At 41.2% G+C, this 27559-nt stretch overlaps 1 long non-coding RNA gene across 1 annotated transcript in view; it reads left to right on the top strand.

Moving 5' to 3' along the window:
* The window catches only part of LOC135789288 (uncharacterized), a 99328-nt gene that overhangs the window by 16248 nt on the left and 55521 nt on the right, over window positions 1-27559 (top strand). Inside the window, exon 3 of the long non-coding RNA XR_010547526.2 lies at window positions 2724-2818. This is a non-coding gene — a long non-coding RNA (uncharacterized lncRNA). The remainder of the gene's footprint in view (window positions 1-2723; window positions 2819-27559) is intronic.

The following is a 27559-nucleotide window of genomic DNA, read 5'->3' as shown; positions in this document are numbered from 1 at the left end:
TTTCGTCTCTATGGCAATGAAAATGAAAAAGCTTTGAAAGGGTCAAAGGAAAGCCATTGGATTTGATTTAGCTCCACCCTGAAGATTGATGTGGCTAGACTGTATGTGTGTTTGTGCATGAGCGCGTGCCTTCTGTCTTCATGACACTATTCTTACCCTCCTTTTGACTTTTAACCTCACATTTACTCAGACATGACCGAAGTCTGTACTACCTGGGGTGCTTCCCATTTCTTATTTGCGCATCCTCTTTTCCTTTCCTCACTTCCTTGACTTGCTTCTTAGCTCCACCCCCTTAGGATGAAGCATGCAGGGATGGCAAGTGAGGATGGAGGGATCAAAGCAAGTGAAATAGCAAATCCTCGCTCTCGATATAAAGTTCCTTTTCAGGTGCATTAATTTTAATCATTCAAAAATTAAAACATTAAAAATAAAGTAAAATACTTAATTCAATTCATACACCCACTATGAAAATAAAGTAAAAAATGTCTAAAATGTATATGACATCACCATCAATATTAAATATACGGTCTAAATTTACACAAAAAATATTGTTTTAACTTGTAGTTGGGTCCATATTTGACCCTATTATGGGTTGGAAAAAAACGAATGATGTAGTCTTTATTTACAATAACTTAATACTGAAAACACTCCTGCATAGCATACACCTGTTTATTCTTGCTCATAATTCGTCAGTTTGATGTATTAGGTTGACCGTACGGTTTAAATATGATCACCTAATAAAATAAAAAACAATATAATCTAAATAAGCATATTATTTTTTTTTTTTTCTAAAGATATTATGTCAATGCGCACACTATCCTAAATTATTTTGCCTATTTTTATTATTATTTATCATTATTATTATTATTGTCATATTTATATATTTATGTATGTTTGTTAGTTTATTTAGGCAAAAAGAGTTATTATATCCTAGGGAAAGAATGTTTTCAAGCTGTTTGTAAATGCATTTCATTAAACATAAAAAATGTCACAGTTTTTCCAACTGACATGTACAATGTTTATAAGATTATATATTGTTTAACCACTCCGAGTGTGTGTGTGTGTGGGGGGGGGGGGGTGAAAATGTGATATACACCTTCAAATTTATATAACTCTGGCATTTTTTGGTCTAAAAGCCTAATCTTTGTCTTGTTTTAAAGAGGACACTTTGGGGGTTTTCACAGAAGTGTCAACAGGTGAAAATATTAAATAAATAAATTGTTATAGCAGTTTACATTTATTATAATAAATACAAATAATTCCATAACATATAAATTTTATAAATAAAATTAAAATGTAAATGTTTCACAAAAGTAATAATGCAAACATTAAGCCATAAGTCTCAAGTAGTTCTGATCCAAATTTCAAGTTAAAATCACAAAAAAATGAGTTTTGTGTCACACTTTTAGTGGTTTTACCAACAACGACCACTAGGTGTCAATGGTTTGTTGCATGCTCTTGTCACAAATTAATAAATTACTGCCACTGCATTATGATTACCGCAAATTTTTTTGAAATATGATACTACATTCAAAGAGCTTTCCAACAATATATAGTTTCTCTACATTTTTTAAGATTTATACTAGGATATAGTTTTATGAATATATAATGATTAATATGCATTCCTATGGGGGGGGGGGTTATTTAAAGAGTAACTAAACCCCAAACCAACTTTTTTTAGTTAATGGTCTGTAAGAATGATGCTTTATTAGTGCTGTTCATTGATTTTAGTAAGTTTTTTGACATTTGGATATAAAGTGTTTCAATACTACAATATATGGTGTAAAAACGTCTGAGTGCTGCCCTCTTCAGGTTGAACGGTGGCTACTGCAGTTGAATTATCCTATTGGATGTTGGGTCCAAGAAATGACTCGTGACGTAAGCAGGTTCAAGCTCACCACGCCCTTGTTACGATCTCACCACACACTTAGTTCGTCCCCTCTATCTCCATTGGGATCTGCCCACTTTTCTTGCATTTTTCAAATATTGCAGTGGGTGGAGTCAGGCTCTGACCAGGGGTTTAGTTACGCTTTAACAAAAAAAACTCTGTCACTACATAATTCCTATCATCAGATGACCTTGGAATATGAAAACTACATTCTGAGAGCTTTCTAGTGATATATAGTTTGTCATGATTTTTTAGGTTCAGAGTTGGGTTTAGGGTTATAAACAAATTAGGCCTACTCGTGGCCCCGTGACATTTTAGAAACGGACTCTCACTACGTCATAATTATCCCAAAATGGTGATGAATTATGAAAACTACACACTTAGAGCTTTCCAACAATATAGTTTGTCAAGATTGTTTACGTTAAAAACATGGTATTACTGCTATACATACAATGAACTATCAATTACTCATCCTACATAATTTATTATATAAAACACTGTATTCTAGAGGCTTAGACTTTTCCAACAATATATAGTTTGTTGTGATAGACATAACATTTACATGGAAAATATTGAAGTAAACTAAGGCGTCCTGCTCATGGGACAGTGCCACTTAACGGGTTAAGAATACATGGGTACTTTTTAACCGCTGTCCATGTTGAAAGATGTATTTGATGTGTTTAAGGATACTATACTAATACGAAAATAGGGAATAAAATGGGGGTTTGCTCTGCATTCGAGACACACACTACAACTGGAGAGTATGTTAGGTGTTGGTTAATCTGACATCCATCTTGCCTTCAATTATAACTCCATATGCTCTGTGTCTCAACAGATTGGGAAACCGGAAATCTATTTCAATCTGAAGGATCATGCAGACTGTGATAACAGCCCAGTTCTGGACTGCATGTTATAGGGGTGAAAACATAGGTAAGTTTATGTTGTCTCAAAATTTTGTTTAACTGCAGGAAGACTCAACATTTCAGCTATCATATTATGTTGCGGTCTTTAAAGAGTAACTAAACCCTAAATCAACCTTTTTTAGTAAATGATCTGTAAGAATGATGCTTTATTAGTGCTGTTCATTGATTTTAGTAATTTTTTTGACATTTGGATATAAAGTGTTTCAATACTACAATATATGGTGTAAAAACGTCTGATTGCTGCCCTCTTCAGGTTGAACGATGGCTACTGCAGTTGAATTTTCCTATTGGATGTTGGGTCCAAAAAATGACTCGTGACGTAAGCAGGTTCAAGCTCACCACGCCCTTGTTACGATCTCACCACACACTTGATACGAGCTTAGTTCGTCCCCTCTATCTTCGTTGGGATCTGCCCACTTTTCTTGCATTTTTCAGATATTGCCAGTGGGTGGAGTCACGCTCTCACCAGGGGTTTAGTTACTCTTTAACATAAATCCCAAAAGTTATTTGTTAATTGTATAATTTAACTTGAGTAGCATTATACTACCTGTATTATATACTACCTGCTATCAGTCTATCCTTTCATCTTATTTAACAAGGGTTATTGTCTGTCTGTCTTATGAAAGTTGTTAATGCACAAGTAGTAGTTTTTCTTAAATTTTTGTACATTGTTTTCTTGTTTAAAAAAAATCACAGATAATTATTTCCTTATTAATATCAAATACATGCACTGTGCTGACCCACTAGATGTTTTGGTAGTTTATATTACATTTTATTTGCAGTTGAGTTATTTAAAGGTCCCATTTTTCCTTATCCCATTTTCAAACTTTATTTAATGTGTAATGACCATAAATAATACCTGCAAAATTATAAAGAAGGAGGAACTTCATAGAACAAGGTAGACATCTGCCTGTTTTAGGACAAATTAAATTGTGTGAAGTAAATTGTTTGTAAAATACAGCATTTTTTTTTACACGCGAAACATAAACACATGTCATATTGCGAACCATAAACACAATCATAGCTTCAAAAACCCAGGAAAAACGAGACCTTTGGTAGTCGAATAAACAAGTTACACTTGTAATTTGTATTTTTTTACCTTCTGCCTTTATAGATAAAGATGCGTTTATATGATTGTCCAGTACAGTAAGGGCACTAAATATTTTAATAGTGGATGTGCTGAAAAGTTAGATGGTATGCGTTTTAAGCTTCGAGGCTGTTTAAGTATTCAGAGCAGAGTCTATTGATGAGCTATCTCACAGCACCCAGCTACCTCAGACTGCTGACATAGCGCTTCCTCTTTATCAGCTCTTTCGTTCTCCGAGTGTCTCTCCTGAGCATAAAGATCTGCCTCCTCTCGTCTATAGTGTGCGTGAGAGGAGGAAAATGAACAAGTGTGCGTTTGATCTGGAGAGAAAGTCAGTATCATACTGTAGGAAAGGTATCAACATGATATGAAGAGTTAACCTACTCATTAGTTTCGGTGTCTATCAATGTCATATTATAAATAAATAACTAATAAAAAGAGATTTTTTGCTTTTTAGGGACAGCTGTGCTTGGTTCTAAATTAAGAGTGAGGAAGGCACAAATTAAAGGTAGAAACGAAAAGCAAACAAACGGTTGAAGGATTTGGAATGCTTCAATAAATCAAATCTTGACACATCGACACAACTTCACACAGAGGTGTGATTTTTAATTTTAGATGCCGTGTTTATGCAAATTATTATTTTTTTGATAGAAGATCAGACCAACACTGAGCTGTTGGAATGAAGGCATAGATTGACATGTGTTCAGTGTGTTTGATGTTTTGTCCATCACCATCCTGTGAGTGTGTGTGTGTACGTGCACACACTACACCCCCCAAAACACCATATTGCTGCACTGAGAAGGGGTTCCAAAGAAAACTGTCACTTATTGAAAGGTCCGATGAACCTCATCTTGCATGCATACCTAAATTCACACCACTAAAACCCACAACATACCACCCCAGAGCAACAACCCCACTGTGAGTTGCAGAAAATCACCCCTGATTAATTGCATTAATTTGCTGCTTGCAATTTGCCCCCAAGCATTACTGGATCTCCTAACTCTTTAAAAATTACAGGAATCAGCTCATTTTACACCACTGTAATATCTTCAGCTGCTGTTTTTCTTGTGGCACCAACAGTAATGTACTGTATACTAGGGCTGGGCAGTATATCGAGATTTGGTAATAATATATCAGTATTTTTCCAGTGTGATACGGGATGAGACAATATTCCATCTATATCAGTACGGTCTGATATATCCCTCTTTCTTTGCCACAAAAGATCTGGTAGAAATGTACAACACTGTTAGACATTTGCTTTCTAACCAGCTCGCATGCTGTACATCTGTATATTGTTAAACAGGGAGGAAAACCATCCTTTTGAATTTTATTGTCATCATATACTATTTTAATAAAAGTGATTTTGAAATTTCACATGAGTCTTCGGGCCCTATTTTAACGATCGAAGTGTATTGTCTAAGTGCACCCACTCCGAACCCACTTTTGCTAATTTAAAGACAGGAAAAATGGTTTATGCGCCAAGCGCACGGCCTAAAAGGGTTGTTCTGTTCCTATTTTCGTAATGAGTAATGGGTGTGTTTTGGGTGTAACGTGCAATAAACCAATGATAGTCTCAGCTCTCATCCCCTTTAAAAGCCAGTTGCGCTGGCGCCATTCCTAATCCCTAGTTAGAAAGCGGAATTTTTAAACTTAAAAACTAAGTGGCGGAAGAAGACCCCCGGTTTAAGATTAATGTTCAAATATTGTGCTGCTTTAATTTGTATTGAAATTATTATTATTTTTTTGGATTAATACCTTTAAAAGCCGTTTTCTTTCAGTCATGGAAGTAAAATTAGCAGGCTTTTAATTGCTGTAAATGTATTGATATCCTACATAATCATTGTAATCTCATAAAATAATTTGCAAATATGCAAGAAAAGGTTTGTACTAAATACAAACTAGAGATAAAGAATTTACAAACGTACGGAGAGCCATTTCAGCACTTGGACAGCGCCATGTTTTAAAAAAAAAATGCATTACTTAAAATTGTTTCTCATCTCACCATATTCACAGGTACAGCGTCATCATATACGATAAATCCGTGAGGAAGCATTTAAAAAACATTTAAAAACAGATGCATTTGTTTAAAGCAACACTTTGTAGTTCCCTTTCAGTCGGTCACTACGACGTCACGTCGTGACCGACGAATTGGGAACTCGCTTAGAGAGACCAATCTGCTCGAATACTACTAAAACGCCAATGAACTTGGCATTGAGATATTTGCATAATGCTGGCGCCGCCCCGCCAGGTGCGTATATAAGCAGCAGGTGCAAATAGGGAAATTAGCTTTTATTCGCTTCGAAAGCCTGCAGTATCTGCTACTGAGAAGCTACTCTACTCTGTTGGGATCTGATTGCTGAAGTTGGTTGTACTAGCAGTACCACAGCGGACGCTTCGCTTATTCCACGGCTCTACATCTGTTTGTTGTTTTTGAGTTTAGTGTGTGCGTTGCCTTCCTGTGCGCTCATCAACTAAGCATCTGAGTGAATTTCCCTAAAAGAGTGATACGAGAGAGCTTTGTGCCTTGTTAAAGGCAGCCACTCTCTCGTATATCCGGACATCAGCGTCCTTTTCAGGATGGCTTTTCGTCCGTGCGATCTTGGGTGCGGCAAATACATGGGTCCGAAGGACGGTCACGAGCGTTGTCTTTCGTGTTTGGGCATCGAGCACGCAGAGGCAGCGTTCGCTGGGGGTAAGTGTTCTCACTGCGAGAGCATGTCCCTTGTGGATTTGCGGAGACGGTTGTCTTTCCTCCGGGAAAAGCGCAACCCTCGTCATGCGAGTGCTGAACGCCGCCACGGTGCGGCTGTAAAGCTCTCAAAGGACGACCTCCGCATCACTGTGCTGAGCCGGTCGGGGGATTCGTCCTCATGCTCTCAGCCTCCTCATCCACAGCTGGTTGATGTGCCTATGGAGACTTCAGCGTCGTGTTCTACGATGTCTCTAGAATCCATTGTGCCTCCCTCCGGGTCCACCGACGCCGCAGCATCCGAGGGTGGGCCTCCTCCCCCTGACGTGGACCCCGACGCCCTTCCTCCCTCTGGTCGGGTTGGGACGCCGGAGTTCGATCCAGAGATGGTGGCCGTGCTCGCTCGAGCGGCGGAGACCGTAGGGTTAGAGTGGGTTCCCCCCCTCAGCCCGAGCCGTCCCGCCTGGATGATTGGTTCTTTGGAGCTGCCCGGGTGTCACAACCCTCTCCACCGGTGCCTTTCTTCCCCGAGGTGCACGAGGAGCTGACTAGAACCTGGAAGTCGCCGTTTTCCATGAGATTACGGCCGTTTCAGCCCTCCCCCCTCACCTCCCTCACCAGCGGAGCCGCTAAGGGTTACACGGGGATCCCTCCCGTGGAGCGTGCTGTCGCGATGCAACTGTGTCCGGCTCACGCTCCCTCTTGGAAGGACCGCCCAACCCTCCCCTCTCGTGCCTGCAGACAGTCCTCCGGTTTAACGGGCGCTGCCCACCAGGCATGTGGAGAGGCGGCTTCAGCCCTGCACGCAATGGCGTTGCTGCAGGTTCATCAAGCGAAGGCCTTGAGGGATCTGCACGAGGGAGGACACGACTCGCCTGTCCTTTCGGAGCTCCGGGCTGCCACTGATCTGGCTCTTCGCGCTACGAAGGTGACAGCGCAGGCGATTGGTCGTGCCATGTCCACGATGGTGGTCCAGGAACGCCACTTATGGCTATGTCTGGCGGACATGTCGGATGCGGAGAAGAACAAGTTCTTAGACGCTCCCGTGTCCCAGGCTGGTCTCTTCGGTGAGTCGGTGGAGTCTTTTGCCCAGCAGTTCTCCGCCGCCCAGAAGCAGACGGAGGCGATCGCTCAGATCATGCCCCGGCGCAAGCGACCTGCATCTCGCCCTCCAGCGCCGGCGGCCCCGTCTGCTCCTCGCCGAGGGCGCCCTGCGGCGGCTGCCTCCACCCCCCCCACTAGAACATCTTCCAGGCCACGGAGGGGGAACAGCCGTCGGCAGCCCGCCCCGCCCGCCCCACCCGCTTCCCGTGGTAAACGGAAATCGAAGCGGCCCTGAGACGGGCGACCTGGATTCGGATGGGATCACTCTACGGGAGACGGTGATGGCATCGCTCCCTCCACCGGTAGAGGGCCGGGTGGAGAATCTTTGGTTTCGTTTTGTTCTGTTCCGCCGGCTTCTCAGCCGGCACCCACAAGACCACAAAAAGAGTGCATTCCTATTCCTTCTCCAGGTCTCCAGAGGATCGAGAGAGATGTGAGCGGGCATTTACGTGCTCTTCCTCCCTCTCCTCTATCGCCAGCGGGTGTCCTGAGGAGTTCCAGCTCTCCGCTGAGGAGACGGGACCACCAGCACCCTCCTCGGAGTCTGTGCTCTCCGCTGAGGAGACCAGACGACCGTCACCCTCAGCGGGCTCAGGTCAGTGTCACACACACATACTGTAGATGCTTATGCTGTCACAGCAGACGCACCGGCAGTCCCACCTGTCTCGCTTCGCTGCCCCACCGCGGGTACTTCGGTAGTGTCGTTAATTCTCCTCGTACGGTGCCTGGGTGCTTGGCTTCAGTTCCCAGCCCGTTTCGTTGGGTTTTACGCACAATCCGCCTCGGTTACAAGATCCGGCACACCCCAAAATTCTCGGGCTTTCGTTTCACTGTGGTGAAAGCGCCCGATGCACATGTACTGCGTGCAAAGGTCGATGTCCTGTTGGCGAAGGATGTATCGAGCCGGTCCCTCTTACCGAGATGATGATGATGATAGGGTTTTTCCAGCCTTTATCTCATAGTACCCAAAATACGCGGCGGGTTACGATCGATTTGATTTACGCACCGGCTCTACAAAGGTGTTCTTTTGGACGATAACGCCGAGGCTCGTATTTCAATATTCAGATCGTTTGCAGCCTTAGACCTGTAAGACGTGTACTTTATGTGTCCATCTCCCCTCGCTCTAGACCGTTTTTCGCTCTGCGTCGTGGGGTGGGCATATTAATACTAAGTACATCATTCGAGCTGTCTCTCTCTCTCCGTGTCTCCATGTGCTAGTCACGGCTTTAAAATATCAGAGAGAGGGTTGTTCGCATTCTGCTTTTATGTACGTCGACTTATAATAGCCCGTTCTTGGCAGACGTGCGCGAACACAGAGTTAATGCTTCGGCATCTCGCTCGTTTATGTCTTCAGGTCGACTGGGAAAGAGCAACTTTGCCCCGTGCAGAGGATCCTTTTTCTCAGTATGGAAATAAGACTCGATCGACTAATTGGCGTGTTTAACAAGAGCGCGCAACCAGTCAGTTCTGACTTGCCTCGGTTTAATTCGAGGGAAGTACGCGGTCCCTCTGAAACAATTTCAGAAGCTCCTGGACATATGACAGCATGCTGCGGCTGTGACACCGCCCGAGCTGCTTCATATGAGACCGCTTCAGCGTTGGCTTACGATCGAGTCTCGAGGAGAGCGTGGCGCACCGGCATACACCGTGTAAACATTACACCTGCGTGTCATTCCAACTTCCCCGTGGTAGACCCGGCATTTCCGATAGACAATGCGCCCCTGAAAGGTCTCCTGGCATTCTGTAGCATGTATGCCCTTAGCACGGGATGATCGCCACGTATGACGGGCTTGCAGTCTCAGGGGTGTGCATAGCACCCCAACTGCCGCGAGCGGTGCGCTGTATATCTGGGACTTGTACGCTCCGCTGTGGAGATGCGAGGGAAGGATGTATTAGCCGACACCGACAACATTGCGACTGTTGCGTTATTTACCGTTAAGGCGGTTTTGCGCTCTCGTCACCTGTCGCATCTCGCTCGTCATCTCCTCCTTTGGAGTCAGAAGCATCTGAGGTCCCTTCGTGCCATTCACATTCCGGGCTCGCTCAATACAGTAGCGGACGCGCTTCTCGAGCTGCGCGCCCCGGCGAATGGCGACTCCACCCCCAGACGGTCCAGCTAATTTGGAAGAAGTTCGGTCGTGCGCAGACAGACCTGTTTGCGTCGCCGGACGATACCCACTGTCGCCTATTTTATTCACTAACCGAGGGCAGCCTCGGCGTGGACGCATTGGCACACAGCTGGCCTCGGGGGATGCGCAAATACGCATTCCTTCCAGTGAGCTTAATTGCACAGACACTGTGCAAAGTCAGGCAGGACGAGGAGAGCCTTTTATTAATCGTCCGTACTGGACGACTGGGAATTGGTTTTTCATAGTTAATGCTCCTCGCGACAGCCCTCCCTGGCGGATTCCCCTGAGGAAGGACTTTCTTTCTTAGGAAGGGGCACATTGGCACTCGCGCCCCGACCCGTGGGATCTCCATGTATGGTCGTTGAGCGCGCGCAAGGTTTAGGTGATTTATCGCAAACGGTATCTAACACCATCGACGCGGTTCGAGCACCGTCCACAAGACGGGCTTACGCGCTTAATGAAACCTTTTTCGTCACCTGGTGCTCTTTGCAACGCGAGGACCCCAGAGAATGCCCCATTAACATTGTGCTTTATATCTTCAACATAGGTTAGATGGTAGGCTGTCCCTTCGCCATTAAAGTTGATATCGCCGCTATTTCTGCTCGTCACTCACTCACTTATCAACGGCAGATCAGTTGGCCAGCATGATTTGGTTATTACACTATAAGAGGCGCTCGCAGGCTAAACCCCTCGCGCCCTCCTTCTATTCCTCCTTGGGACCTGTCCATGGTGCTGAAAGCCCTTCAGGCCCCCCCGTTCGAGCCTTTGCAGTCTGCGAGTCTGAAGCTTTTATCAATGAAAGCTCTGACCCTGCTAGCTTTGGCCTCAGTGAAGAGAGTAGGGGATTTATATGCATTCTCTGTTGACGATTCATGCCTTCAGTTTGGTCCTGCTGCCTCGAGTGTAACATTGAGGCCCAGACCAGGCTACGTGCCCAAAGTTCCCACCACTCCTTTCAGAGATCCGGTGGTGAGCTTGCAAGCGCTGCCCCCGGAGGAGGCAGACCCAACCATGGCTTTGTTGTGCCCCGTACGCGCACTGCGATTCTACGTGGTCCGCACGCAAAGCCTCAGGACCTCAGACCAGCTCTTTGTTTGTTATGGTGGCCAGCAGAAAGGGAAAGCTGTCACTAAGCAGAGGATGTCTCATTGGATAGTTGATACTATCGCCCTGGCTTATAATCTTCAGGTATTCCTTGCCCCTTTAATTTGAGAGCGCACTCCACACGGAGTGTTGCCTCATCTTGGGCTCTCGCTCGTGGTTCCTCGCTAACAGACATCTGCAGAGCTGCTGGTTGGGCGACACCTAATACGTTCATTAAATTCTACAGTGTTCGTATCGAGCCTGTATCCTCTCGTGTTCTTTCCTCACCAGGGGGAGCACGGAGAACAGTCTCGCAGGTCGGCTTGCAGCCTCCAACTGATGCTTCATAACTGTGTCAGTATGGAAGGCCTTCAGAACAAAAATGCGTAATGGTTTGAATTGTTCTTCCTCCGCTGCCTTGGCAGCCTTTGTTGCGGAGCATTGGCTGTCAGCCTTTCACTAGCTGTATCCTCGCGAACCTACGTGTCTGGCTCGGGCCCCACATTGTGTCCCACCGGGTTCCATTGTGAGTATTTTTCCGTGGGGTTAATCCTACTAGCCCACGTTTCCCTTAGCAGAGCACTGCTTTGCTTACACAGCCACGGCTGTCTTATTTCCTCAACTACGGTTGACTTTCGCCCACCATTAGCCCTTAAGACGGGTGGTGGCTTCCGCAGCGTTCCTATCCCGCTCAGGTAGGGCGCTTCCCAGTCGCTGGCACTTCTGTGGGGTTAAAGGAACATCTAGTGCCCGGCCTTCTGCCTTAAAACCTACCTCCTCCTCCTTAAGTGGAACCGGAGGGCTTTTACGCAGTCACTGGAAGAGGTCAGCCCCTAGTGGCGTTTTGATAGGGATTCCCAATTCGTCGGTCACGACGTGACGTCGTAGTGACCGACTGAAAGGGAACGTCTCGGTTACGGATGTAACCCTCGTTCCCTGAAGGAGGGAACGGAGACGTCACGTCCCGTCGCCACAGGTGCTGCCACCTGCTGTTACGGCCGGTCACACTTTCCGGCTTTCTCAGCGAATAAGAAGCTAATTTCCCTATTTGCACCTGCTGCTTATATACGCACCTGGCGGGGCGGCGCCAGCATTATGCAAATATCTCAATGCCAAGTTCATTGGCGTTTTAGTAGTATTCGAGCAGATTGGTCTCTCTAAGCGAGTTCCCAATTCGTCGGTCACGACGTGACGTCTCTGTTCCCTCCTTCAGGGAACGAGGGTTACATCCGTAACCGAGAAGTTTCCATGTAAAAATGACTTACAGCTCCCCCATGTGGTTGAAAAGCGCAACAGTGCCTGGTATCAGACACTCTTCTGCAGGCAGGGGGAGGGGCGGGGCCGTGTTTCCTACCCTCCACTGCCACTTTCAGAGGGTGCTTGTAGCAGCTAGGCAGAGGTGTAAAGTACTCGAGTAAATGTACTACGTTACTGTACTTAAGTATTTTTTGGGCTACTTTGTACTTGTACTGAGTATCAAAAATATAGGCAACTTTTACTCTCTACTCAATTACATTTTTGATTGGGTATTTGTACTCTTTACTCCACTACATTTGAAATAACACTTAACGTTACTCGCTACATTGTTTATTCGTCAAATAAAAACGAGACGAAAGTGTCAGAGAGTGATGATGGATAGAATCTGTGGTCGCGAGGTGTTACACGCACACACACAACTGAGGGACTTCATTTGGCTCTGCGCAGAGCAATTGTATGAAATCAAAGTACTGCGAGAGCGAATCAAATGCATATGGAGAAGTCTGGTCTCGCGGTACTTTGATGTCAAACGCTGAATGGCTTGCGTTGAGCCACCGTAGCGGGACATCTGCGTGCTGCGTATGTCATGAACTGTAGAGAAAAGTTCGCGTCTGGACTGAAAGAAGAGATAAAGAGCAAACATATGGATGCATATCACATTTGCTTCAGTCAAGGGACCCTTTGTTAAACATGTGATGCTACAATCAAAACAAAAGTAATGCGCGATTGCTGGAGGGTCAGCCCGCAACTCAAAGGCAAGGACAAATGTTTATATGATTATCTGATGCTACTTTATCAGCTAACCTTAGTTACATAACTTGATATAACTTACTATATAAGCCAAAATAAACCAGCGAGGTCCTGTACTGATTGCCCAAGTAACTTAAGTACATTATAAGATTGATAATAAGTGTACAATTTCACTGTCCTCACATTTAATCAAGTATGCTGTAATGTATTTACTGTAAAGAGGGATGCATGACGGAAGAAATGTAGTGCACTTTATGTGAGAGAGTGGGGTTACGTACTACATGTGTTTACAATTAATCTTTCAAATGAACAACTTCACGTTTTTAATATGCATTATCATATATCTGTTGGTGCAATTTTAGTTTACTAGATTTTTTTAAAATATTAAAATTATATCTTTTTTAGGATAGGCCTATATAAGAATATTTGGTAACACTTTACAATAAGGTTCATTAGTTAACAGTAGTTAATGTATTAACCAACTTGAACAAACCATGAGCAATACATTTGTTACATTATTTATTCATCTTTGTTAATGTTAGTTAATAAAAATTTAAGCTTTAATTGTTTGTTCATGTTAGTTCAGAGTGCATTAACTAATGTTAACAAGATTTAAATAAAGTATTAGTAATTGTTGAAATTAACATTAACAAAGATGAATAAATGCTGTATAAGTGCAGTTCATTATTAGTTCATGTTAACTAATGTAGCTAACTAATGTTAACTAATGAACCTTATTGTAAAGTGTTACCATATATTTATATCACAAAGTTAGGCTATATATTTTTCAGCATGGCACATTTAAATTTTATGTAGATTTCTAGACCAAAATCTCATGGCATTTAGTTGAATAAAATTAGACTAAAGGTAAATCAATTCAGATGACAAAAATATGACTAAAACTAAATTACATTTTAGTCAAAAGACTATGACTATGTTTAATCTGTGTTTGTTCTGCCAGGTCAAAATTTTGAGGTGTTTGATTTCTTTTCTATATTAGGAAATCAAACCTCATAAATAAACTTTCTTAGTTTTCACTGCCCAGACCTACAATGTCTCTTTGTGTTGAGGACTAGTGCATCTTTGAGCCAACATTCAGTACGAGTAAAAATACTTGAGTACTTTTAAATTGGGTTACTTTAATACTTTTACTCAAGTCATATTTAAATTGGTGACTTGTAACTTGTAGTGGAGTAATTTTTACAGTAAGGAATTTGTACTTTTACTCAAGTATGGCTTTCAGCTACTCTTTACACCTCTGCAGCTAGGAGGCTGCTCAGGTTGCAGCAACAGTACAATTTGTCCAGTTAAAAGTTGTTCTATCACTGAAATAATTTTAGAGACATTATTTAAATGTAAAAAAACTACATAGTGTTGCTTTAAAGCAAAGCATTTATTTACTTACAGGCTACAGGTGAAGCAGCTCTTTACGCCTTCTAACGTCTCATAATCGTTCCTCATTTATGTCCAAGACACTCAATAAAAATCTTTTACATTTTGTGCTGCCGCGCATCCATGTGTGTGATAAGTAAACCCACTTTGTCGTCCCGCTTATAGGCGCATATTTCTAACGCGCTCATTAAATAACAAAAACACTAGACTTTAGACCAGGTTTTAGTTGGTCAATGGCGTAGTCTATTTAGTTGCCAACAATGCGCCTGAACACACCTCGTTTTCAGACCAGAATGCCCATGAGCGCAAAATTGGGCCCAATATGTATTTGCTATTTAAACAACGTGGCGCTAAACGTGAAAATGATAATTGTGCAAGGTTGAAACTAAATACACTTTTTACTGTGCACAGTTCATCAGTGGATGTTATCAGGTTAATAATAATGTTCGTCTTTCATTTACATCTATTAAGAAAATAATGTTAGCCATAGAAACTATTACTTTAAATGCTTCTGCAATAGGTAATATTAATTTATTGAATCAGGGTTTAAGCAATAATGATATGATGATATTTGTAATTGGAAATAAAGGTTTGTTTGTCAGGGTGTTTGTTCAATGTAGAGCTTGTAAGATTAATGAAACTTTGCTTTGCCATAAAATAGTTTGTTAGACCATAACATTTAAAAAATTGTTAATCAATGGCAACACTACAAAGGCCCAATCGCTACTTAATTTTTCAAAACGTATGCAATGACAAATGGTTCTTTGCTCAAAATAAGTCATAAAGAAATGGATTAAAGAGCCTTTAATTTTTAGGAGTGAGTTGGAAGCATTGAATTTGTGACTTTGCAACGACCTCGTACTGTTCTGTTTACTGGAGATCTGTAGATGTAATGCTGCACAGCGCACAGTTCTTCCTTATTGAAGCTCTGCAGCTGTGATCCTAATTCTGAGTGGAGATCCCTCTGTTGAGAGAGTGGGGTTTGTTTGTTTGTATATACAATTCATTTAATTGTGTTTTTGTATACAGTCAGTCAATATTGTAATAGGGTTAGGGAGCACTTTTTCTTGGCTGTCGCTGTGTAGGGGGCAAACACAATTAGTCTGTTACCTGGCTAGCAGCCAAAGCCCTGCACTGGGAGAATTAGACTTCCTCAAAATGTGGCAATATTTCTCTCTAGGTGATGGTAGTACGTGATGCATTTGGATGTTTGTTGGTGACTGGTTACTGTAGGAGCTGGTGCAATTAGTATCCAGGATGCAGCAGTTCATTTTTTAAATATTGTTGTCACATCACGTCATCATGCAGCTGGTGTAATTTAGTGAGTGACGTTCAGTTACTGTAATAAATAGTGAGAAAACACGCACATGACAACTCGTCGCAAGACTTGAGAACCAATGAGATTCCAATGATGTAACAAGTTCGCAAATGTATCTGTTTCAATACAGAGGACATATGAAGAGTCTAGATGCAAAAAACACTAAATGGATCTGGGGTAATACTGACTTCCATAGTAGGAAAAATAACACTATGGAAGTGAATGCTGTCCCAGATCTAGGTTATAAATATTTTTCTAAATATCTTTACAGGGTTCCCACGGGTCCTTGAAATCCTTGAAAGTTTGTGAATCTGGGGGAAAAAATTCAAGGCCCTGGGACGTTTTTCGAAAATATACATACATAGATACAGGTCATTGAAAGTGCTTGAATCTATTTTATGCAAAAAAAATCCATATTGTTCCCTATGTAGTGTGGGATAATATCAAAAATTCTAGACTTTTTAATCACACGTGCTAAACTGTTTGCTTTAAATGCTTATATCTTCTGTATGCCAATGTTGATTCATACCAATGCTTTTTTGCTTAGTTTATTTATGCTTGACAAATCAAATCGTCTCGGGTTACGTATGTAACACTTGTTCCCTGAGAAGGGAACGAGATGCTGCATCTCCCTTGCCATACTTCCTGCATCCCTGTAACGTCATCTTTGGCAATATTTCAGATAGCGATATACTTACTGGCTCCCGCGTCACCCTGTCTTTGTCATTAAGCCTCACCATTGGTTGAATTTGATAAACACATTCAGACGCACTTACCCTTGGAGTCGTCCCCAAAGTGTCACCGCAGTGACGCAGCGCAAGTTCCCTTGAAAGGGAACTGTAACAATGTATCTTTAAAGGTAACACAATGTAACCTTGCTCTCACTTGAAATGTGTCACCACATTTCAGTCCTTGAATTTGAGGGCATTGGACCTGGAAAGTCCTTGAAAGGTCCTTGAATTTGAAGTTAACTAAGGTGTGGGAACCCTGTTATTTGTGTTCAGCAGAACAAAGCAATTTATACCGGCTTGTAACAACTTGAGGGTAAGGAAATGATAATTGAATTTTCAGGTGAAACTATCCCTTTAAAATAAAATTGTTTGTGTTTAACTAAAGAAAGGAACTAATATATAATATACATATAACAATGTAAATTATGAAATAATTTTCATATTCAGGTAAACTATATCTTTAATTTTTACCTTATTTTATCTATATGTTAAGTCAAAAAAATGGCAATGCAGTAAATAACTTTAGTTACAGATTGTACTTCCCCTGCCTTGCAAGTTTTAAGGGTCAAAGGCCATTTTGCATAACAAGACTAAATGGCTGCAAAACCATTCTTTCCATAGGATAAATGCCAAGTTTCTGTGCATTATTCCGACAGAAGGTTTGCTAATGATGTGTCAATAGCATAGACCTTGTTGTTGTTGTAAACTTGGCGTCGGAGTAGCTTATTCGCAGAGATGTAAAAACGCCTCCACAGTGAAGTTTTGCTCGTTTAGCTTCTCAGCCACATTAGCAGTAAGCTTGGCTGAGGGTGAGCTATTATACGAGTGGAGCTCTGGCGTATGTTTTGCTACTGCTTTGAACCCGCCTCCATGTGTTAGCGTAAACAGCCATTATCAGAACAAGTGAGTGAGAACTGCAGCGACACTGTGTGGGAATGCTGTCGGTCAGGTGTAGGCATGAAGCCATGTTAAGTTGACCTGCGGCGGCCTCCCCCGAGCTCTTTCCCAATCAACCACAGTGCTAATTACCGCAGTAATTATGTAATTACCATGCCTCTGAAACACATCCAACACAAGCTGAGAAAGTCAAAGGTAACATGGAGGCTAGAAACGTACTAACACATACACACGTTCTCGTATCCTCTCTGGTTTCCACTGAGATGGCCTAAAAAGTATTTTTTATTTTAATTTCCATCCGTCCGTCCATCCATCACTAGACCGCATTGCAGTAGAGTTTCAGTCTTGTTAAAAGGAGTTCAGATGTTGTTGTATTTGTTATTTTTTTAATCTGACTTCTGAGGTGGATGCGGTGGGTCTCTGACGTATGGTGCCTTTCTTACCTGCATCACACCCCCTGCAGGCACATCCAAACCTCTCAATGACCTTTTTCTTAAAAACAGAGAAATAGACCCCCTACCAGTCTCTCACTTAGATACAGGTCAACTCTAGAGCAGAACACACACACACACGTATGTTTGTTTTCCTATCATGTTGAGCACTTTTTTTAGACTTCTGTTGTTTTTAACTGAGCTAATGATATTTTTCATCCCCTAAACATAATCCTCACAAGCCCAACCCTTCGCAGTTATTTTCATTTGGAAAGTTTTTTATATGGATACCTCTAGGGGTGGGCAATATGACCAAATTTTTATTTCACGATAGGATTCATTTTATGTAAAAAAACGTATACATGAAAAAGAAGATAAAAACAAATAAAATTCAAGCTCATTGAAGATAAGCAGTCCATAATTATGTGTATATATATCTTATTAAAAGTAGAAAAGTGATTAAGTCAAGAGCAGTGAGAGATTTTCAGAAAAACACGAGTGACAAACACGAGCAAAATTAGGTAACTTTTCCTTTAAGACCAAAGTGCGGATCCAATTTACTGTTACACATTTTCTCTTTACACGTTTTTTCTTTCAGCTGTTTACTTTCTCTTAAAGTGCACCTACTTCAATGCTACAAACCACGTTATTTCGGGTATTTGGTATAATACAATGTGTTCGCGTGGTTTATGGTTAAAAAAACTTTATTTTCCACATACCGTACATTTGTGTAGCTCCAGATTTCACTATCTTCCTGAAACGCACAGATCTGAAAACCTCTGTGTCCCTGATTGGCCAGCTAATCTGTATGATGGTATTGGCCTGAATACCTCTGACCTTGCTCCTTACCATGTTTGAATGATTTGGTTGCTAACAGGAGTTAACTAACAGACTGCAAATCCGAAGCAGGAGGAATTATGATAATGTCGGGCTTATCAACATCACCAAGCCATTTATTTATCCCACTGGAGCCGTTTGGATTACTTTTGTGAAGGATAGATTCACATTCTTTGGGCTTAAAGGGATAGTTCACCCACAAATGAATGTTCTGTCATCATTTACTCACTTTTATGTTGTTACAAACCTGTATGAATTTCTTTGTTCTGATGAACACAAAGAAAGATATTTTGAGAAATTTTTGTAACCAAACAGTTTGTGGACCCCATTTACTTCCACAGTAGGAAAAAACTAACATTTCTCAAAATATCTTCCTTTATGTCCATCAGAACAAAGACATTTATATAGGTTTATAACAACATGAGAGTGAGTAAATGATGACAGAATTGTAATTTTTGGGTGAACTATCCCTTTAAAGACGTAGATTAAAAAATGTATGTTTATTTTTGTACTTTTGTTTTGTTATTTAATTATGACTTTCAACCATACATTACATCATTTTCCACAATGGCATAATTGCTGGTTCGCTCATTCTCTCATTCATCCCTTTACTATCATTCACTACATTTTTGGTTGTTTTTATTTTTTCTGTCATTCTTTTTTTAAGTCTTTTTTGGGATCCCAGGCACATCCGCAATCCGGAGGCCCTATAAGGAGCTTTCACGCTTTTTGGTTTGCTTTAGATGTTTAATACCCCTCTCTTTTGTGTCAGGGAGCTAGAGAGGCGTTAAGAGGCGCTGATAAACCCACTTAGATCCCTTCCTGGCCCGTCACCCTGGCCTGCCAGGATGCTTTAGCGGGGAGCTGATCTGTGACGGCCTGCCACTCAAACTGAGCACTTCTGAAAGCTAGCACAATAGAGCGCGCACCGCAACACAGAGCGCGGGGAACCCGCCAAAAGGAGGAGGGTGCACCAGAGGGCACGTTGGATCTCCATCCATTCTTTTCACTTTCCTTCTCGATCGTTCGTTCGTTCGTCTGTCTGTAAGACTAAGGGGGTGAGAATATCTTTGACCTGTGCTTCTCATTTCTTGTATTCCTTACTTTCACTGCCCTTTGACCCTTCCGTCCTTTCCTACATTCTCTCGCTCTCTCCCTCCCTCTCTCTCCCTCTGGTGGGTGACAGTGGGCTAGTGAAGAGTGAGGACAGAAAGGGTGATATGGATCAACGGTCTGTCCAGATGAAGGGACGCACGCTGCTCGGCAGATAATGGGGAGAAAGAGAGAGAGTGCGTGAGCGAGTTGAGAAAGAGTGACAGGCTGGCTGAGATTGACAGGAAGGGCCATGGCACGGTTGCTGTGATCCCAGGAGGCTGTTGGGGGTAGCAGAGCCCGAAATGTCACCAGCGATATCTGCTCCTCTCGCGGTGTCTGTCGAAGTCCTATCAGAGCACTGCAGCTGGCTGTCCTCGCCCTCTCTGTCTATCTGAATGTGTCTTTCTTTTTCTGGCTGTCTCACTGCTGCCCCTTTGCCACATTTCCTCCCCTGTTGCTGTCTCTTCGTCTGCACATTCAGAAGTCCTTTATGTCTTTCAGTCACATTTCTTGTCCACGTTTTCATCTCCCTTAGAAGCACATACAGCCACTTTAAGTGCTATAGCACCTATGTCGAACTATAAGTGGTGCAATAGCATGACTATAGCACCACTTACGGTTCTATTGTACATACTGTAACACAATAAGGTGATATATAGCACTTATCTCTTTCCTCGCCAGCGTTTTTTTTTTTAAAGTTGCCAGCCAGCGCCAGCATTTTTATAATTTTCACAAAAGTTTAATGCCTTCCAGAATATGTTCTTTTTTTAAATATATAAACATACAATATAGCAAGAGAAAAAACAGGCCTTCTGCTTTAAAAAAAAAAGCCTTTCATCCTACCTTCATTTGTTCATTCTTCAAAAATACCATATTTTGAGCAAAAAGCTAAGATAATTGCATTTTTGTGGAGGACTTTTGATAGAGCGATTATCAAAACATACACAGAGTTTCTACTGTTTGACCTAAAGGCTTGCCCTGGGTTTTAAAAGTTGGGTAAGAGCGCCACCTGGTGGATAATAGCGGAAACAAGGATTGCTGGAAAAACTCGTCATTGGCAGGGAAGCTTTTTCTCTTAAAGAGACACTCAACTTTTTTTGAAAATAGGTTCATTTTCCATCTCCTCTAGAAATAAATATTTGATTTTTACAGTTTTAAAATCTATTCAGCCGATCTCTGGGTCTGGCGGTACCACTTTTAGCAAAGCTTAGCATAATCCATTGAATCTGATTAGACCATTAGCATTGCGCTAAAAAATGACCAAAGAGTTTTGCGATTTTTCCTATTTAAAACTTGACTCTTCTGTAGTTACATCGTGTACTAAGACTGACAGAAAATTACAAGTTGCGATTTCCTAGGCCAGTGGTTTTCAAACTGGGGGCCGCGAGATGGTGCCAGAGGGGCCCCAGCTTTATGACATTTTATGAAATACATTAATTTATTATGAATTCTGTGTAATTAAACCTAAAAAAATAAGGCTACTAACCAAAAGCACTACTTTTTCGTATAGGAATTTAATGTTTTTTTTATTAAAATAATGCGTTTTAGAACAGTTTTTTGTAACAAATTTTCTTTGGGGGGCCTCGAAGGAATGCACCCTACACAAGGGAGGCCACACGCTGAAAAAGTTTGGGAACCACTGTCCTAGGCCGATATTGATATGAGATATTAGTGCCTGAAATTTTTCCCCTGCTATTGAAAGTTACCAAGGGGACTATTTTCAGTTCTTGCATAATATCATTGCGCCTGATGCAGCCATAGTACGGCAGCAAAGTCCTTGATTATTACGCCAGAATGAGAGTCCTAGCCATATCGGCCTAGAAAATCACAACTTTTAATTTTCCATCGGTCTTAGTACGCGATGTAACTACAGAAGAGTCAAGTTTTAAATAGGAAGAATCGCAAAACTCTTTGGTCATATTTTAGCGCGATGCTAATGGTCTAATCAGATTCAATTGATTATGCTAAGCTATGCTAAAAGTTTCGACCCAGAGATTGCCAGACCCAGAGATTGCCAGACCCAGAGATTGGCTGTATAGATTCCAAAAAGGTAAAAATCTAGAGGAGCTGGAAAATGTGCCTATTTAAAAAAGTGGAGTGTCCCTTTAATTGACGAGTTAAGTCGTCAGTGGCGGGGAAAGAGTTAAAATGCTTCCCCTATGATTACGAGCCAACCACCATGTAGATTATATTATCTCTTTCATATCACATTTGCTCACATGTACATGCAGGTTCGAATCAGGCTCTTATTAATTTCCTAATCCTGTTTTTGCCTCTCTCCTTCATCATTTCCTGACCTCTGCTACATGTATTGCTTTCTATAAAAGTAAAAAGGTTGAAACACACACACACACACACACACACACACACACACACACACACACACACACACACACACACACACATATATATATATATATATATGGGGCAGTCATATATTTGATGGGGTCCTTAGAGCCTCTCATTCACACAACACACCCAACAACAAACTGCATAACCTTTGTTGTTATGCCTTCGAGAAATAAATCTGAAATTTGTTAACGTGTGGTTACAGTATTTTATTCCCATCTGTAAATGTGTGTCTTAACCGCTCTTGCATGACCGTGTGTGTGAGCGTGTCTGTCACCTCTTAATGATGTATGTCTGGCCAGTGGAGAGGTCACTGTCATAGACAGCATGGTCAATTGCCCTTGTTCCACAGGCAGTGTGCTGAACAGTCTCCCTGTAGACTCTGCCATTAAACGGCGCTGCGGCCCGGGCCGGACAGAGACGTATTAGCTCTCTATCATTCTTATTGATCACGCTGTTGTGTGTGTGCGCGCCAGCCAATGTCCGACGAAGACTGTGGACTCAAGACACAAGCTTCTGTCTAATCAAATGCCTATTAGTCTGCGTGCATGTGGGTGCTTCTTTTTATAGCTAGGGAGACGTGAGATCATAATATCTTGCTTGTGCTATACTATCATCCATTTACATTTATGCATCTAGCAGACCCGAAGTGACTTACAGTGCATTGTGGTGTTATTTTTTTATATATTTGTGTTGCTTTAAAATTGAACCCCTTCGATCTTTGCATTGCTAGTGGTTGAGATACACGAACCTCATTGTAAATCTGTTTTGCATTCTGAAGAGGATCTTTAACTGTGGGTTGTGATAGATGTGAGTGAGTACCGCCTTGTCCTCTGCTGTTTGCCCTAAATTGTGTTTATTGCTGGAGTTTTGCTAATGGGTTGCTGTGGGATCTTAGCCAAATGTCTATGGTGTTGCAAGCATAACAGACCAAACCAATGGCCCTTCACGTGAATTATCATGTCCTAATTAAAAAAATAAACAAGCTTTCGGGTGCCTTTCACATGTTTTATGTCAAACCCAAGAGTTGTTGAACTACTAGTCTAGTGCTTTTGTTTTAGTTGAAAAATCTGAAACTATGTGTATGTCGTGTTAGGCATCACAACAAAGCACTTGACATAATCTGCTGCATAGAAGCTGTTATTATTGTCATTTGTCATTTTAAAAATATATAGTATGCCTCTGCCAGTTACAAGCTATATAATAGATTTCCTGTGATGTGCACAGACAAAGAGAAATGCACAGACAGAGGAGCATGCTTCAACATTTTAACACATGAACTTGGAGCATAACTTTGTACCAAGCCCTACTAAACTACTGAGCAAATTTAACCCTATAAAAGACTGATTTGAAATTATGCAAACAGTGGTATTTAAATAAACCCAAATGATCATTGACCCTCAATTGGTTCCAATAGTTTGTTTCAATGGAAGAAGAGACTTCTTGTATACACTTTAGAAATGCTTGGTACTTTCAGTCTATAGTTAGGTCAAATATGGGCAAAACTGTTGGTTAAAGTTACTGTAACATAAAAAATGTCCATATATTTGAAATAACCCATCATTTTAAAACGTGGTCAGTAGTATGCTTATTGAATAATGGCCTACAAATATTGCTAAATATATTATAGAAATATCTAAATATTAATATTTGTAATTTTGTTTAAATGTTAATCATAACATTTAGTTTACATTTAATAATCATTCAGCTTTTTATAAAAGCACAATATGTAAGATTTATGCATTAAAATATTAAAAAGTAAAACTTTATTTCCTTATGCCATCCATGAACCTGATTTTTGATTCCTGTCGGATAGATTCCTATCGAAAGTGAAGGTAAAGCATACAATTCCCTTCAATCCATGTTCTTTTACAGAGTCATTGTTCTTGTTTAGAGCCATCTTTCATCTTATTTTAAGTTTTAATAGAAAATTTTATTGACTGATTTTCAATGTAGTATCAGACATATGGATACCCCTTGCCTTTGTTCTTCCAAAATCTGGAGCACACCTGTGATGCCTTAAAATGCTGTTTAGGTAGGTAGCTCATTAGGACTTGAAATGGAGCAAAGTTTTTTTTTACAAACATGAAAATGGTAATTTCTCTCTCTCTCACACGCACACACACATATACACACTCTCTCGCTCCTTCGGCTGATGTTAATTGAGTCTAATTGTAAAGAAAACAAAGGAGGGAGGCTTTTGTAGTCGGGCAGATCAGGTTCTTTGATTGGGTCATGGTGTAGAGCTTGTGTCAGCTGGAGAGGACACGAAACAAAAGAGTGGTGGCCTGGTCATCCACAGGGTCATTAAAATCCACCTTCACCAAGTCTGGGTACTTACCACATCAAAGCTCAGCGCTACCCTCAATCAGTGTGTACGTGCGTGTTTTTGTGTAGGTGTATGTGTGTGTTTGTTTGAGGAGCATGGATTTATTTCAACCCACACAGGCAGTTGCTTATTCTGGTCAGGATACATAGGTGTAAAACATCTTAAATGAAGTGTGCTGATTAGTGTTTGCTGCTAATGCCCTTATGAGTGAAATTATGCAGATCAGTTTTTCCCTGTTACACACGCGCTCTACTTGATATGCTCCAATGCTGTTTTTATTACTTGCTTTAGTTGACCATGTACTGTACATTTGTTTTTATGACTTGCATACTCAAATTTGGTTTTCAAATTTCTTGAAAACCTTGTGATGCTGTTTTTTAATTTCTTTCAATTCTGCCCATTGCAATATAAGGTACATTAATATTATCTATTTAGGTTCAGCAACCAATGTCCATTTTATATGCTCATAACATCTAAAATCTATTTCTTCTCACAAACATTCAGATATAATAACATATAAAAATAACATAGCACAAATATTAATACTAAGAATAACAATAACATGCTACAATAGCACATGCTGGTAAGCAGAAGTGATAGTTTCGCTTTGAGCATGTGACGCTTGACATCGGAGGCAGCATTCGAAGGCATCAAGGCACATCCGAATCCAATGTTTGGTTTACTTTCTGTCTCCAGAGATACCTTCATTATCTTGTCCCACAATTTTATGCGTATAGGTGTGCACCGAGAATGCGATTGGTCATTCAAGCCTGGTTGAGTTTGAAAAAATAAAATGGCTGCTAAGAAAGCATCTGGAGCACAATTTTAGTGTCAATAAGGTTATTTTTCACTTTTTACACCGTTTGATTGCATTTCTTGTGAGAAACTAGTACTGTAGTTTTCGAAAATGGGATTAGTTATCTCAAAGGCGCTCTCTGTTTGTATTTCAATCAGAATTCTGTTACGCTGCCTATGAAGGCTGTCCGAATGCGTTTCTCTGAGCTGCCTTCAAGCCACTGAAGTCATTGTCTCATGAGCCAGTGAGGCAACAAGTCAGCTGCCTAAAGCTTTCGAATATCAGCGCTATCCTTTAAGTAAAATCCACTGAAAAATCGGTGGACAACGCCAAAAGCAGAGTATACAATGGCTAAGATTAAATCGTAGTAATAATGTAACGTATAAAGACAGTTCAAAGTTAAGCCAATGTCAGCTGACTCCCTAGTTCCTATTAATTTTTAAACAACACAATGCTAATGTTTTACATGTATTTTAGGAACAAATTGAAAATTGAAAACACTGATTTTATTCACATTATCATGTGTCCTATTGTCAGTGTTTTACATTGCTGTTGGGTGACTTTGTCATATGAGGTTTGCTTTTGTTGGAATTTAACCGACACTGGACTGAAATGGTCACAGTACCATGTAGAAATGATGATTAAAGGCAAAACTGGAGTGGTCATTTAATTTTCCCATGGCTATATTTTTGATGCAATGAACTTCTGATGCTGTTAAACAATAGCAGGTCTTAAAGGGATGGCTCACTCAAAAATGAAAATTCTGTCATCATTTTCTCATCCTCATGTTGATCTAAATCTGTATGAATTTCTTTTTTCTGATAAACAAATAGTTGATACTTTGATAAGTGATGGTATGCAATTAGCTGATTGTAACCATTGACTTATAGTAGGAAAAACAGAAATGATGGAATTTAATGGGTACCGTCTTATGTGCTTACTACCGAGCCCCTAAGGTGACATTGGAGTAAAAAAATCTAAAGTTTAGTTTCATGTGCTCACGTGAAACTTTCATGTGCTTGCAAAACCTTCATGTGTAGAATTTTTTTTTAAGTTTAGTTTCGCATGCTCACGTGCAACTATCACACGCTCACGTGAAACTATCACGCGCACATGTGAAACTTTCCCTTTCACGTGAAACTTTCGCTTTCACATGCGTGCGCGATTGTTTCCTGTGAGAACACGATAGCTTCACACGCTCGCGCGATAGCTTCACGTGAGCACGCGAAACTAAACTTTAAAAAAAAATTCTGCACATGAAGGTTTTGCGTGAGCACATGAAAGTTCTACGTGAGCACATGAAAGTTCTACGTGAGCACATGAAAGTTCTACGTGAGCACATGAAAGTTCTACGTGAGCACATGAAAGTTTTACGTGAGCACATAAAAGTTTCACGTGAGCACATGAAACTAAACTTTATTTAATTTTTGCTCCATGTCCCCTTAGGGGCTCCGTAGCTTACCGTCATTGATCAAAACATTTTCTTTGTAATTTATCACAATACTTCTGCAATATTTGATTTCCTACTAAGGAAGTCAATGGTTACGGCAGCTGTGTGCTTACCATCATTTATCAAAATATCTTCTTTTGTGTTCATCAAAATAAAAAAAACTCATACAGGCTTAGAACAACATGAGGGTGAGTAAATGATAGAATTTTCATTTTTGGGTGAACTATCCCTTTAAAGCTGTAACTAAACCTGTGCCTCTTTCTGTGAAAAGTGACGATGTAGTATTTTTATTCGATGATATGTGCATTCTAGGACTGAGTTGGTACAGTGCATTCAGAGAAGACAGACCTGTTACAAAAGACAAAAACTCAGCCTCACCATTATACCAACTGGAACTGTACTTATTACTTGTACTTATTACTTATTTACTGGTACATACATACTTCATGTATCAGTGCATACTGATTTTCCACCATCAGGCGGTTTTATTAAGACTATAGCTTTAGAGTCTGTGGATAAACTTTGTGTTTATTTTCAGATATTTTGCATAGAATTTTTAACAATGTTAAGCTTCGGGTAAGCACCTGTGCGAGAATCAGCTTGTTTGTTTTGAAGTGTGTGTGTTGTGTTGTCTGTGTGTGTCAGAGCGTGTGATTACTCACGCAGCGCTGCAGTCTCTGTGCAGACGGAGAACGTGCCCATATCACCCAGCAGTACCTGTCTGACTTCTGCTGCTGCCAGTGCGTCTGTGTGTGTGTGAGAGAGAGAGAGAGAAAGAGAGAGGCAGAATAAAAGATAGGTGTGTGGAGAGGTGACTCTCTTGATGAGGTGATACCTTGTCCATATGCACCAACACAAACTGAGGTAATGGTATGGTAATGGAATGCAAATGATATGCAAATCTAGCAGCAGTATTCCATATCGCCGGTGTGAGAAGATTTCAGTAAGGCCCTTCACCAGTGGGTGGAAAGAAGAGACCTCCTGATCTCACTGTACACACTCGTTCACACAGACACCAAATCCA

The sequence above is a fragment of the Paramisgurnus dabryanus genome, chromosome 13, assembly GCF_030506205.2.
Source record: "Paramisgurnus dabryanus chromosome 13, PD_genome_1.1, whole genome shotgun sequence".
Lineage (NCBI taxonomy): Eukaryota > Metazoa > Chordata > Actinopteri > Cypriniformes > Cobitidae > Paramisgurnus > Paramisgurnus dabryanus.
Note: the sequence above shows the minus strand (reverse complement) of the source record. Positions and strands in the feature narration are given on the sequence as shown.